The 13,217-nt window shown below is 39.9% G+C and overlaps 1 protein-coding gene across 3 annotated transcripts in view; it reads right to left on the bottom strand.

Moving 5' to 3' along the window:
* The window catches only part of elmo1 (engulfment and cell motility 1 (ced-12 homolog, C. elegans)), a 104,482-nt gene that overhangs the window by 77,503 nt on the left and 13,762 nt on the right, over positions 1 to 13,217 (bottom strand). Inside the window, exon 2 of one of the 3 annotated variants that reach the window (XM_075450194.1) lies at positions 11,137 to 11,391. The exons of the other annotated variants lie outside the window; for them this stretch is intronic. The gene's annotated coding sequence lies outside the window, so the exon portion shown is untranslated. The remainder of the gene's footprint in view (positions 1 to 11,136; positions 11,392 to 13,217) is intronic. 3 annotated transcript variants of the gene reach the window in all.

The following is a 13,217-nucleotide window of genomic DNA, read 5'->3' as shown; positions in this document are numbered from 1 at the left end:
TGAGCATAGAGGGGTTGTATGTTCATTGTTGAGGTCTATTAAACTAGCCCATAAAAATACAGTCATGTCCAATTAACTACTTAAAAAAGACTGTAAAATTGAATTAACAGCAACGCTTAAAATTAAAAAAAAAAAAAAAAAAACGAGTTACAGGCATAATAAAAGAAGCTGACATTGTAGAACAATTGCATTGGATGTTAAAAAGTGACGTAATTAGGCCTCCGAGTACAGGCAGTTACACAGTGGACGAAATTCTTGGAGTCTCAGACTGCAAATATGCCAAAAAACAAACAAACAAAAAAAAAACTTGGAATCAAAGCACTGGTTTCATTGCTGCATTCAATACTGTTGCTCAGTGATGACCAGAGATAATCAACAAACACAGCTCACGCTCTCATTTCCACCTCAAGCTCTGCCCAATTACCACAGAATCGGAACAGGCACCAACAGTGACTCAGATGGTTTACTTTTGTCACAAAAGACCAACATTCACAAGGCTAAATGCCCAAATTAAACTGTTACTGTTTGAGTAGATGACATCTTCATTTCAAACTGAGCACGCTTTGAGCCATCTGTGAAAGTGACACCAAAACAGATGTTTACTCCACCCAGGTTGAGGTCAACTTCAGTTCGTACGAGCCACACAAATGCAAACATTCAAGCTTTTTATTCTAACCCAAACTCCCAGAGAGCCTGAGAAGGCAAGTATCCAAGAAGGAAAATATTTCAACACAGTAACACCAGTGAAAACAAACAAGCCAGCAGAAGTATATCATATCAGTACCAAGGGTTTAAATATGACAGTGCTGAAGGTGAACTGAGCTGCCCTGTGGTTAGTAATTTCCACACAAAAACTTTAATGCCATCATAATCCGAGGAAGTGAAAAAGTTTTCTACAGTGTAGCCATTTGTAACACTTGTACACAGCTGAGAATACCATCTGTACCGGTTCTGCCAGGGAAACATAAAAAAAATAAAATAAAAAAAAAGAGTGAGTCAGAGGCTCTGCGCAGCTCCATGTCATAGCTTTAATAATCTAACCACTTATCAAAAATCCCTCTCGACTGCCCTGCCTCTGAGTGCCAGCAAACACTGCAAGATGCTGAACCACATCTGTCAACAGCCTTGAAAATTCCTACAAGCCCCCCCCCCGTCAATGATTCCTTCCCTGGCTGCTCTGCTCAAAATTCAAAACCTATATGTTTGAGTAGAACGCCGCTGAGGAATTCACATTCTCCAGGTTCTCAAAAATCCAATGTCCTGCCAGTTCCTGAAACACAGTCAAACTCCTCACTGATAATTCTGGCATACTTGTAGAATTTTAACCAATAGCTATGGAAAATGAATGAATCCCTGCAACTTTTAAAAAAGGATGATTATTTGTTAATGCTCAACTAAAACCAAAATGGAAAAGAAAAATAGCACTTTGTGAAAAATCCCTTCAACAAAAGTTAGCCATATCTTGATGGGAAAAAAAAAAACGCTCGGGACATACTAAGAATTTAAACATTTCATAAGCAGATAATTCAAAATTTAGTCAGTAGAATTTACCACACAGTGGGTGTTAAATATAAAAAGGGATCAAGCTGCAAACCTTTAAGAGCCAGGGTGAAATCTTCAGGCAGAGTAGTGTGTGAGGGGTGGAAGCTCACTTTAATGTTCTATTAAAATATTTAAAAAGAAGCTAACTAATTAACAACTGTGTATGTTGGAAACCAGAGTGTAAAGATGGACAGCAAATCAAAATACTTTTCCTCACCTCTATGAATAATGTAAATGAACATTCCCTTCATAGCTATTAGAGACAAAAAGGGGTCGACCGACCCTTTAAACAGAACAATATTGTAAGTTCTAATGTGTCATACATTTACACAACTGTTCATGGAAGGACTGAGTCTCTGTACATCTGGTTGAAAACAAGTGATTTTCTTGAGGGATTGTTGCTGAAGTCAAGGATCTTTCCAGACTCAAGCATGGGAGGCTGGTTGTGTTGAAGAAATGTTTGAAAGGAGAAAAAAAAAAGTTATCTTTATTTAATCAATGCAACTCTAACAAAGACTCTGGAAAAAAAAAAAACAACACTGTTGAAACAGTAAATCTTGCATATGGGAGAAGCAGTGGCTCGGTATCGACTGTTTTATTTACAGGCCATTAAAATTTTACATTCCTGCAGCTGCAAAACAGCAAAAGTTCAGACTCTCTGTGATGATGTAACGCATCTGCAGCAGACAGTGTTGTAGAAACACCAAAAAAGTCTAGATCGAGATCATCTTTTTCTCATTCAGTCTTATTTTTGAGAAGAATAGCAGGATTAAAAACAATGAGTTACCTTTCTATCGTCACAAAGTGGAAAGTATTCCGAGGTCAGTGGATCAACAACCTGACCAACAATCAAAATAATTGTTTCTTTAATTTGTACTATTCAAGAGAAACTCATCATTCAGCTGTGGCTCTGACCGTGGCCCCGAATTATGACTCTTTGTCTGTAATGGTATTTCAGAAACGTGAGCGTATGCTACACTCATCCCTGAAAAACTCCTGATAAAGTCTCGGCAGAAGGAATAAAATGCAAATGTGAGTTTTGAAAACTGTCAGGCAGATATTGATGTCAGTCGAATGATTGGTGTTTTATAACCATATTTTCCTTGTTCACAGATTTTCTCTTATTTAAGCACGAAATGAATGGGCACATTCCCACAGCCTGCTTGCAGCGGAGGATGTCAGACTGAGATAATTCCACTACACCTCAGGGGATCATCTATTATTCAAAATCACATCCAAATTTATTCCACTTAAGAGGGGGTAACAAGCTTTACTTGTAATCATCAAACTCCAGTGGTTATGATCCATGGTATTCAAAATGCAGAGGTCTGTGTGAGATACAATCACTGAGGAGAACAGAGAGCTGTGTCATATTTTTGTTTCCAAGCTGCACATCACCTTACAAAACGCCTCCCATGTAGGTGTGTGCCCACATAATACCCTGCTTTCCAAAGCAACACGGGCTCTAAAAACACAACAGGAACTGTAGAGGTAACTACAGGCGCCTGGCTCAGAAGCAAAGATATGCTATTAGTTCCTCTGACACAAATCGCCTTGTTAAAAAAAAATAATTCCAGGAGCCGGAAGGCTCAACGGGACAGGAGAGACAGCATTCCTGCTTGTTTGTAAATCTTATTTAGCTCAGACTTCCTTCTCAGACTCAGAGAGACAGCGTATGATGAAATTACCAAAGGCCGCATGCGACAAGCAGACCACTCCCATCGGACCAAGATTTTCCTCTGAATTACATCTCGTCAATGATGCCAAATGATGACCTTCATCATCATCATCATCATCATCATTTGCTCATGCATGCATGTGCTGAGTCTGCAAACCAAATCTCAAGGCGTAACAATGCCCGATTGTATTACAGGGATGTCAGTTCAAAGCAGTTCATGGGAAACACCCTCATGAGTTTCCAAGAAAGTATATGCATTAGCAACATAACATTGCCCCTTTATTTTGTTCAGAAAATAGATCGAAGAGTTGGAAATTGAAAACAACGTCACCCAAATGCCACCTTTAACAAAGAGGACACAGCCGCGGTGGAGTGAAAACACAGAGCAGGTGGTAATGGGCACAAAACCTGCTGGCTGCAGCAGCTCCTTAATTGGACCAAACCCTCCTGGGTGTATCTTATTGCATGAAATGTCAAGCACATCGTTTTACTTGGATCTCTCTGCCCACAGACTGTGCAAGTATCCTGTTATTATTCTATAAAAAAAAATGACTGAAAGTGGTCACACAGGCTAATGTGCTGCTGACTCCTCTCTTATCTAACAGTTGTATTAACACAATGCAGGCTCCATGAGAAATAGAGTAAGCTTGTGTGTGACTGTGCTGAGGCAATAACGGCCCCGTTTGTTACCTACTTGCCATTTTCTTTGGACATGTTATACATTTTGTTTTGTTAGTCTGGCATTTCAAAGGGAGTAAATTACTCACACATTGTCTGCTCATGGCTACAGTCAAACACTTAGTTCAGTCATCTAAATGTAGATGTAGTGATCTACATTTTGCTTTTCCTGTTTCTCTTTAATGCAAGTGGACTAAATGTAAACTAATATCTAAATTGTGCACATGACAGGGCAGTGGAAAGATAAAAAAAAAGGCTATGTGTGGATTTCAGAGAGCCACTCATGAATGTCTACGTACGGTTAGTCACATAATGAATGATGACAGTCGAGTCCGAGTGGTAAATAACTGACGCTAACTGGAAACGGGGAGAAAAACAACTGGCCTGGCTCAGCCTGAGGTGGTGACTAAGTCTACCAACCTTCAGCTCAACCATATGCCAAACCAAAATCTCAAACTATTCTTTAAGAAGATGACACAGGCTGACCATAAATAGCGTCAGACAATATGTTATTTGGCCAGACTTAAATGAGAGCTGCAACGTGACAACTTCAACTAAAAACTGATAAATACAACCAAGGGCTCCTGTCTGATCTGACATCTAGCCAGTACTCATCACTAGTGACAATCAGGTCTTTTTTATTTTTTTTTAATGACTGGTGACTGAACTTAATTTTATTTCGTGTTGGCAGCATCCAACTTCCAGCCTGGTTACAAATAGCTGTGAGCAGACAAACATGGTGACACATTGTTCATGAATGAGGCTCATCATTGCTCTCTAATCGATCTCAGCGCACGATATTCTGGGATATCTAAGTGCTTATGAAACATTATCCGCGCCATTAAAATACCCCCTCGAGTGTGTATATTTTAATCCTCTGCGCTTCCCGCATGTGTATTCAAGAGTGTTGCATAAGGTGACTATAAAGCGTTGTTTTTTTTTTCTCCCTCCACTCCCCCAGTAACTGAAAAACAATAGGCCATGCGCCATTGTCATACACAATCTTTTTTTTTTTGCCTTCTTTCGATTTAAAAATAACATGCCATCCTCGCCCATTACATAACTCAATATCAGTCAGCATCAAGGTCGGTAGTGAGAGCTTTAAAACCAAAATGAGGTGCGCAATTAGGTGTTTACCCTGGAAGCCTTTTGTGCTTTTAGTCAGTTAGGGAGCAAAAGAGTGAGCGTGAGTGTGACATAGTGGGAGAACGCATAGGCTTAGTGAGTCACTGACAGTGTGACCTTGTGCTCTCAGGCTTCTCTGCCCTTCTGGAAGCAGCCCATCTAGGTCAGACACCCACTCTCCACTCTGCATTTCTGCTAAACTGGAGGAGATAGTAGGACTGACTTATGAAAATGCAGTTTGATTCAATGTCCACAAACTTGGGAGTTTTTTGCAGCAGTGGGGAAAAAAAAAAAAAAAAAAAGCAAACATGATACCATAAAGAAATCCAGCGCACTGGACCACTCACAAGTTCTGATCCTCACCAGAAGGCTCTTTTGGACTGGTGATTAAATTCTGAGGCTGATAACAGCCATTTCCAAGCCTTCAATTACCTCAACAAGGGATTTGGGTTTGGGAGATAAAAATGTCAGCTATGCAATGTGCGTCCCAAGTCCCAGTGGCTTCTCTGGCTGCAGGCCTATGAGGTCTTTGGTGTAAAACCAACATAACTGATCTATTAGGACAAAGCGAGCAAGAGGAGCTGAATACTTAGAGTGGAATGGAATCTGAAATTTGACTCCATGATACTAAAAAACTAATGGAAGTAATGGATAAAATTGTCATCCACGAAACACATCCAAGTGTTTCTTGCAGAAACTCAAGAACTACGGTTCTCAAATGTAAAAGAAATAATCCCAAATAAACGCAGGCACAGAAAAGGAGGTTTACGAAAATATATGGAAAAAGATGGAATCTAAAGTTGCATGGAGCTCAGCATAACAAGGGACACATCATTGTACCTGCACCTCTAAAGCTCGTTTCTTTCACCATCATGTCACCCGCATTATCATCATCTCTCGTACTGTAGCACGTTAAAAACAATAAAAATAGAATAAACACAGAGTAACATCGAAGACTTGTGTTTTCATATAATTAGCAGACAAGTGGGTTACAAGAGAGAAATCAAAGCATTATCTTTTAAAATTACCACTGGTATTATACAGAAAGATACCAAACTGACAAAGAAACTTTCCACTATTTTTCTTTTTAATCAAAAGATAAGCCAAAGTCCCTCTCTCAGTACCATGAAACGGTGCTGGAAACTGCAGCCGGCTTGTGAGATTCAAAGGCAACACAACAAGTGTGTCTTGTTTTCAACGGCACAACAGTTTGTGATGCGGAAAAACATCAAAGTGCAGCGCTTCAAAAGCAGCAGAGAGTGGGGGGAGAAGTGGGAAATAGTTTGACAAGAGCTTCCCTCTGAGTGATCGCTGCAGACAATGATCGGAGCCTCTGGGGCCACGCTTCAAGGAGCAAGTCATCCTGAAAAAGTTCCCTGGACCCCTATCTGTGTGTGTGAGTGGGTAAGCATGGAGGGGATGGTAGGGACCACACAAAAAGCCTGCCAAGTCATGTGACTGAGGCGGGAATAAATGGGGCTTTTTGGTTGGTTAGAGAAGGAAGTCATGGAAACAGGTCTGTAGTCCCATTGTCTAACTGTGAAGCCAGTATGTATATCAGTGTGTGTGTGTGTGTGTGTGTGCACATAGAGTCGGAAGGCGTTGTAGCATAAGGAAGGACCAGTGCAGCGTTCCTCATTCACAAGCAGAAAACGCCTCCATCATAAAGTGACCTTGACTTCTCTCGCAGAACAGCGAGTTTCCATCCTAGTTTCTCTCTTACACCCCCTCTCAGTACAAGTGGGTGAATTTCAGAAAAAGCAAACAACTGCATAAACATAAAGTGTTTTTTTTTTTTAAATACCGATATAGCTCAGATTATGACGTTGGGCCTTCACAAAGAAAAAGGACATCAGAGCAAACCTTAAGTTATGACTAAATCCGGTTCCATGGCCGCAGTATGTGACTAATCAAACCATATTCCTGCAAGGCAAATCAATAACTCTCCTTTTCCATAGGCCTGCTGCTCTGGACCATACAAATTCTGCCACAACAACAAAAGAAGTTGTTTAATCAAACAGCTTTCTGCTTGGTTCTAAGAAAAATCCTCCACTCTGACCATTCAAGTGAGAAGGGTCAAGTGAAAATGTCTTCAGTTCTACGAAAAAAAGCCTGAAATTCCACTTCCTCAAAATGATAAAATCACAACCCAGACACGAGCAAAAGACAGACATAACAGACAAAGTCTGCCATTGAAACTCTCCTATGTGGGGCTTGTCATTCTGAAAACAGACAGTTGTGATCTCGTCCCTGCAAACTGAATACTACTCTTGAGAGACATTTCCTGTCTTCACTGGATTATCGCTGTTCACAATGAAGATGATGCCGGCTCGGCCTCTGTGTGCTCAATGAAAACAAGAAGGCAGGTGCTGTGGGAAGTTTCTTGTAAACAGAGCATCCCACGAAGCTGAAAAAAAGAGTTGCGCAGTCTGCAGAGCAGGCCCGAGCGTAAGTCTCAGAATAGAGCAGATGGGATTATGCAAGAACAATGCTGGAGCTAAAGGCTTAGTTTCACTCATTTTAGAGAGAAAAGAGAACTGTGCATTGTCTGGGTGTATGGACAGTATGGCAAAGGCACGGTGATTACTGTAAGTGTTTTGATTTACATTTCATAGCCAACCTGATCTCACAGCTAAATGGGAAATGAGCACAAATGATTAAAACCACAAATTTAGGTGATGGTACCATGGAGAGCAACAAGCTTCTCCTCTAGTAACATGACCTGTATTTCCACCACAGGAACCAGGACATTTTAGAGGTTTTTTTTTTTCTGGAGCCCTTAAATCAAATCAAATCAAATTTATTTGTATAGCACATTTCATGTACAAACAGTTCAAAGTGCTTTACATAAAATAAAAGCATTGCAGCAGGGAGTGCAAGAAGCATTAAAAATACATAAAAGAATATAAAGAGAAACAAGTAAAATCATTTAAATGAATTTAAAATCAGGCAACAGTCTAGATAAGTTAAAAGATATTTCATGCATAGACACATGAGAAAAGAAATGTTTTTAACCTGGATTTAAAAATGTCTACATTTGGTGAAAGTTTAATCTCCACTGGCAGTTTGTTCCACTTATTTGCAGCATAACAGCTAAATGCTGCTTCTCCATGTTTAGTTTGGACTCTGGACTGGACCAGCTGACCTGAGTCCTTGGATCTAAGAGCTCTGCTGGGTTTATATTCTCTGAACATATCACAGATGTATTTTGGGCCTAAACCATTCTGGGATTTGTAAACCATCAGCAGGCTTTTAAAATCTATTCTGTGACTGACTGGAAGCCAGTGTAAAGATTTTAACACTGGTGTGATGTGTTCAGATCTCTTAGTCCGGGTTAAAACTCCAGCAGCAGCGTTCTGGATGAGCTGCAGATGTTTAATGCTCTTTTTGGGAAGTCCAGTTAAAAGAGCGTTACAGTAATCGAGTCTACTGGAGATGAATGCATGGATGAGTTTCTCCTGGTCTTTTTGGGAGAGGAAACCTTTAATTCTGTTGATATTTCTGAGGTGGTAAAAAGCTGCCTTGGTGACAGCTTTGATGTGGCTGCTGAAAGTCAGATCTGAGTTTATCAACACTCCGAGGTTACCAACTTGGTCAGTGATTATAAGGTCCCGAGTCTCAAGATATTTACCAACGCTGACCCTCTTCTCTTTGCTACCAAACAGAATGATCTCAGTTTTGTCTTCATTTAATTGTAGAAAATTATCTCTCATCCAGGTGTTTACTTCCTCCAGACACTGACACAGTACGTCTGCTGGGCTGCAGTCGTCCGGTGACAGAGACACATAAAGTTGTGTATCGTCTGCATAACTGTGATAATTGATGTTTAAATTCTGCAATATCTGACCCAAAGGGAGCATATACAAGTTAAACAGAAGAGGTCCAAGAATTGACCCCTGGGGGACTCCACAAGTCATGGCCACTCGCTCAGATTCATAGCTGCCAATAGTAACAAAATAACTCCGGCCTTCTAAGTAGGACCTGAACCAGTTAAGGACCGCTCCAGAAAGTCCAACCCAGTTTTCCAGCCTGTGCAACAGGATTCTGTGATCTACAGTATCAAACGCAGCGCTGAGGTCCAACAGAACCAGGACTGAAACATTACCAGAATCAGTATTCAACCTAATGTCGTTTAACACTTTGACCAGAGCTGTTTCAGTGCTGTGATGACGTCTGAAGCCTGATTGAAACTTATCAAGACTTCCACTTTCATTCAGAAAGTCGTTGAGCTGGTTAAATACAACTTTCTCAATAATCTTAGATATAAAAGAGAGGTTAGAAAGTTGAAATTGTTGTTACCGTTTGATCAATTATCTATGATTGTCTGACAGCAGTTGAGCTCGAAAAAACACAAATAAAAACACTTAAAACTTTGAAAGAAAATGTGTGACATTAACAGATTTAAAGTGAAAGGAGTCAGCAAGAAGTTCCATGTGATTGTACTATGGAATGAAGACAAGTACTGGTAACTCCGAAATGAGATGGTGGTCCAAATTTGACAAGAAAGCAGTGAAATCATAGTAATAACATGTTAAAAAACTGCTTTTTTTAAAAGAATTGAATGGTTAAAAAAAAAAAAAAAAAAAAAAAAAAAAAAAAAAGCTTTAATAACTGGTGGACGACAGACGCCGCAGAGGCTGTGATAAGAAAGGTACGTTGATCTAAAATGGGGTGGAGCAACACATTGCTGCAAACTTAATTTGCCAAATCCACCTTGAACCTTAGAGCTCAGTGTAAATGCAGCAAACCCAAGGCTGGAAAAATATTTCAGCTCTAGGAAATAAAAATGCCTCGGGCTGTTAAAGTTCTGAGTTCTGGTTGGTCGAAACGTTCTGGTTACCAGCGTGGCGAGTCCCTCATAGGGCAGTGGTAAGAGAGCTCACATGCAAGTCTTTATGAGGAAAGCAAAAAGCTAAATAAAGTCAGGTGAACAACCCAGAAACATCCCCTTTTCAGTAGGCAGTGTAAAAAAAATTAATAATCGCTTTATTTTTGCACAGTAACGCTCAAACTTTTAAGCATTAAACACAACAAATCTGGCCTAAGAGGGAAAGAGGGCACGTTTTTTTATGTGGATGATGAGAAAAAAAAAGTACAAAAGCTGATTTATAACAGTTTTGACTCAACTGATACATCTGAGGGATTCCACTATGACCATTATATACATGAGACACAAACAGCCCACAGGGAAAAGCATTACACTTTTTAAAACTAAAAGGTTACTGTTAAGCTGATGATCAGAAGACTTTTCAGATCTGCTTTGTTATACTATAAGAGCTTAAATCCCTCTGCTCACATCACTGGCAGGGGTGGCATGTGCTCCACTGAGTTAAATAGGATGTGAAGTATTGGGCATCTCGGGTCAGGGAATTTCCTCTACACATAATTGCTGAGCCACCAGAGCCAGACTTTCATTTGGTTCAGCATTTAGACAAACATACACAATCAAGATTGTTTTCCTCTTATCATATCAGGGAGAGCCACGCTGTCGTATACACAGGAAGCCGGTAAATATTCAACTCAAGTGTTTGCACTGAAAAGTTTCCCATGAATCTCTGACTAATTATTTCTTTTTATTTGAGGCCTGAACAATAAGGGGATTTGCAGTACTATAGGTACTGCGTCGACAATCAAGATCATCTTTTCATGCGCATGCTGTGGGACTAGCATCTAAAATCATGTCTCAGTCCATTTCTACTCGACATAATTGAATGATAAACTCGTCTATTTACTTTTAAAAGTTCCAAGATAATGGTAAATTGTTATAAACAATATAGCAAATTATAACACTCACCAATTATAACAACCATGAAATTAACACAAGCTTGAATGCATCTAAAAGTGCTGTAATTGGTTTACTTTATCAATTGAGCCAACAGATGGGGTCAAATTTAGCAGGGAATCAGTTTCTGTCACAACAATTGCTTGTTAATTAGCAGATCTCACACACAGCTGTTGAGAAATTGTGCATGTTTAACTTTAAAAAAAATAATAAATGAATTCACTCAATCTAAAAAATCTAGTTTGCCATGTGCAAATATCTGATGTATGTATCAGGGTCACATTACAGAACAAAGTTATTTACAGATGCAGCCAATTAAAATAGCCTCTACCAGTCAGAGACGAGCCAGTTTCCAGGCAATTTCAGCCTTAGATCCGAGACCTTGCAGAGAGTCAGCTGGGAAGTGAATGGTCCATGCTTTTTTTTTTTATTATTATTATTATGGTCCAGCTCTTCTCCCTTTCGCCATCTCCATTTATTCTTCTCTTCTAGAGATTTTTGACCAACTTTTTAGCCAAACTGCACACAGCTTAACAACCTCGAGAGCACCTCGAACAAAAATGGCAGCCCCGTGACAGAATTCAGCCTGGTGGAACAAAAAAAAAAAAAAAAAACAGTTAAAACAATGCCTTGTAATTCATGCAGCACTTGCGCTACAGTTCTAGCAATGGTTGTACAGTCTGAGCTGCTTTTTTTGGACAAACTATGTGACACCCCCCCTGTAATATGGGGGACATATTACAGAAAATATACCAATACATCTCTGACAGACTAATATTGGTTCATTAACTAAATTCCCAGCATTTCTAAAGTAAACTGATGCTAATTAAGAGCCATAGGTTTTTTTAATCCAATCAGAGTAAGGGTGGCTTAAATTTGTAAAAGCAACCCAAAAAAAACAGTTGAATAGGTTTGCTGCAGAATTACTCTTAATCATTTGTGACATTTCAGTGCAATCAATAATTTGCTCTACCATGAACTGCTTATAGCAATGCTGTACCCAACATATACATCTCTTAATGGAAACATGGTCTTAGCTAAATTCAATAGTTCAGAGGATTATCTTTACTGAGGCATGTAATAACCAAAAGGTCGAATCATCATCATCATAACTCAACAAATTATAATCCTCCGCTGCCTCTTTAATGGCTTTAAAATGTGTCAAGGCCCTAACTGCTGCCACTAGTCATGTTTTTAATGAACATGCCCTCCACTAAAGTGCCAGTCTGCCAGTCATTCTGCCCATCTTTGAACGCTCTATCCCCTGTTGGGTTGTGCTAGCCTAGATCGAGATGTGCACGAGAACATTTGGGATTGATTCATAGCTATTTTTACATGTCCTACTTGAACTAAATAGTTCAGATGCTCCGAAGAAGAAGTCAAGCACTGAAAAGGCTTATTTAAAAGGATTTAAAAACTAAATTGTGGTGTGGGAGAGGGGAAGCTTTGGAGTTAAGCTTTCAGAGAAAAAGATACAACAGCTTTTATTAGTGGAAAGTAATGAGTTATGAAGCACGTCCACCATCCATTCTTTAAAAATTACTGGTAATCTGAAGAAGAAAGTCAATGTGCAGTGGGAAAAAATGCCAACGTAGCCACACACAACAAGCAGGTCTAAAAAAAGGGGGGTCGTATAAGGGGTCTCAGGTGATCTCACACCTTTAGAAACTCAATTCACAGGGTAACATCATTTTCTCAGGAAGTCACAAAGGACAGATGAAAACAGAGATGCACGTCTGTGGTATACCCAAAGCAAATTGAGATAAACTCTAGAACCAGATGAGAGAAATACTTCATTTTGGTCCATTTCAAAAGAGATTTTGAAACAGATGGGACTCATTACGAGAGAATATGTGAAAGATGAGGCACAACAACGAAACAATTAAACTCTTGTTGTGGTAACACAATTGTAAAATACTTTGCATAAATCAAATTGCACAAATCTCCGCTTTCAAACAGTAGGTGGCACGTGCACATATCAATAGACAGCTCCTGTGTAAGGAGTAAAATTGTGTAGAAAACAGCTGACAGCCCTGGGATTAAGCCATATACCTCTGGGGACCACACAGCTACACAACAGCACTCATTGCCTCACCATAGCAAGCAGACTATTGGTGCTACAGTTATGTTAGCACTGATGACTATCATCACAAGCGTAATAAGTGCTCTACGGGAGCACTGACATTATTGAAGATGGTTATAGGCTCTGTGCTGGAAACCTTCTGCTGCCATTGCAGACTCTCTTTGCCACAGAGTCACGCAAACACATGCAGGCTGAGGAGAGATCTAGCGTAAAGCCGGACTGTGTATCTAGTCGAGGTGCAATGAAAGGATTCAGTCACTTCACAGATCAACCATCTACTCGCTGTGACTGGCACAAGTGAGTGGGAACAAAGGAGTCACTGTGGCTGT

Source organism: Odontesthes bonariensis, chromosome 18, assembly GCF_027942865.1.
Source record: "Odontesthes bonariensis isolate fOdoBon6 chromosome 18, fOdoBon6.hap1, whole genome shotgun sequence".
Lineage (NCBI taxonomy): Eukaryota > Metazoa > Chordata > Actinopteri > Atheriniformes > Atherinopsidae > Odontesthes > Odontesthes bonariensis.
This window is presented reverse-complemented; position numbering and strand designations above follow the sequence as displayed.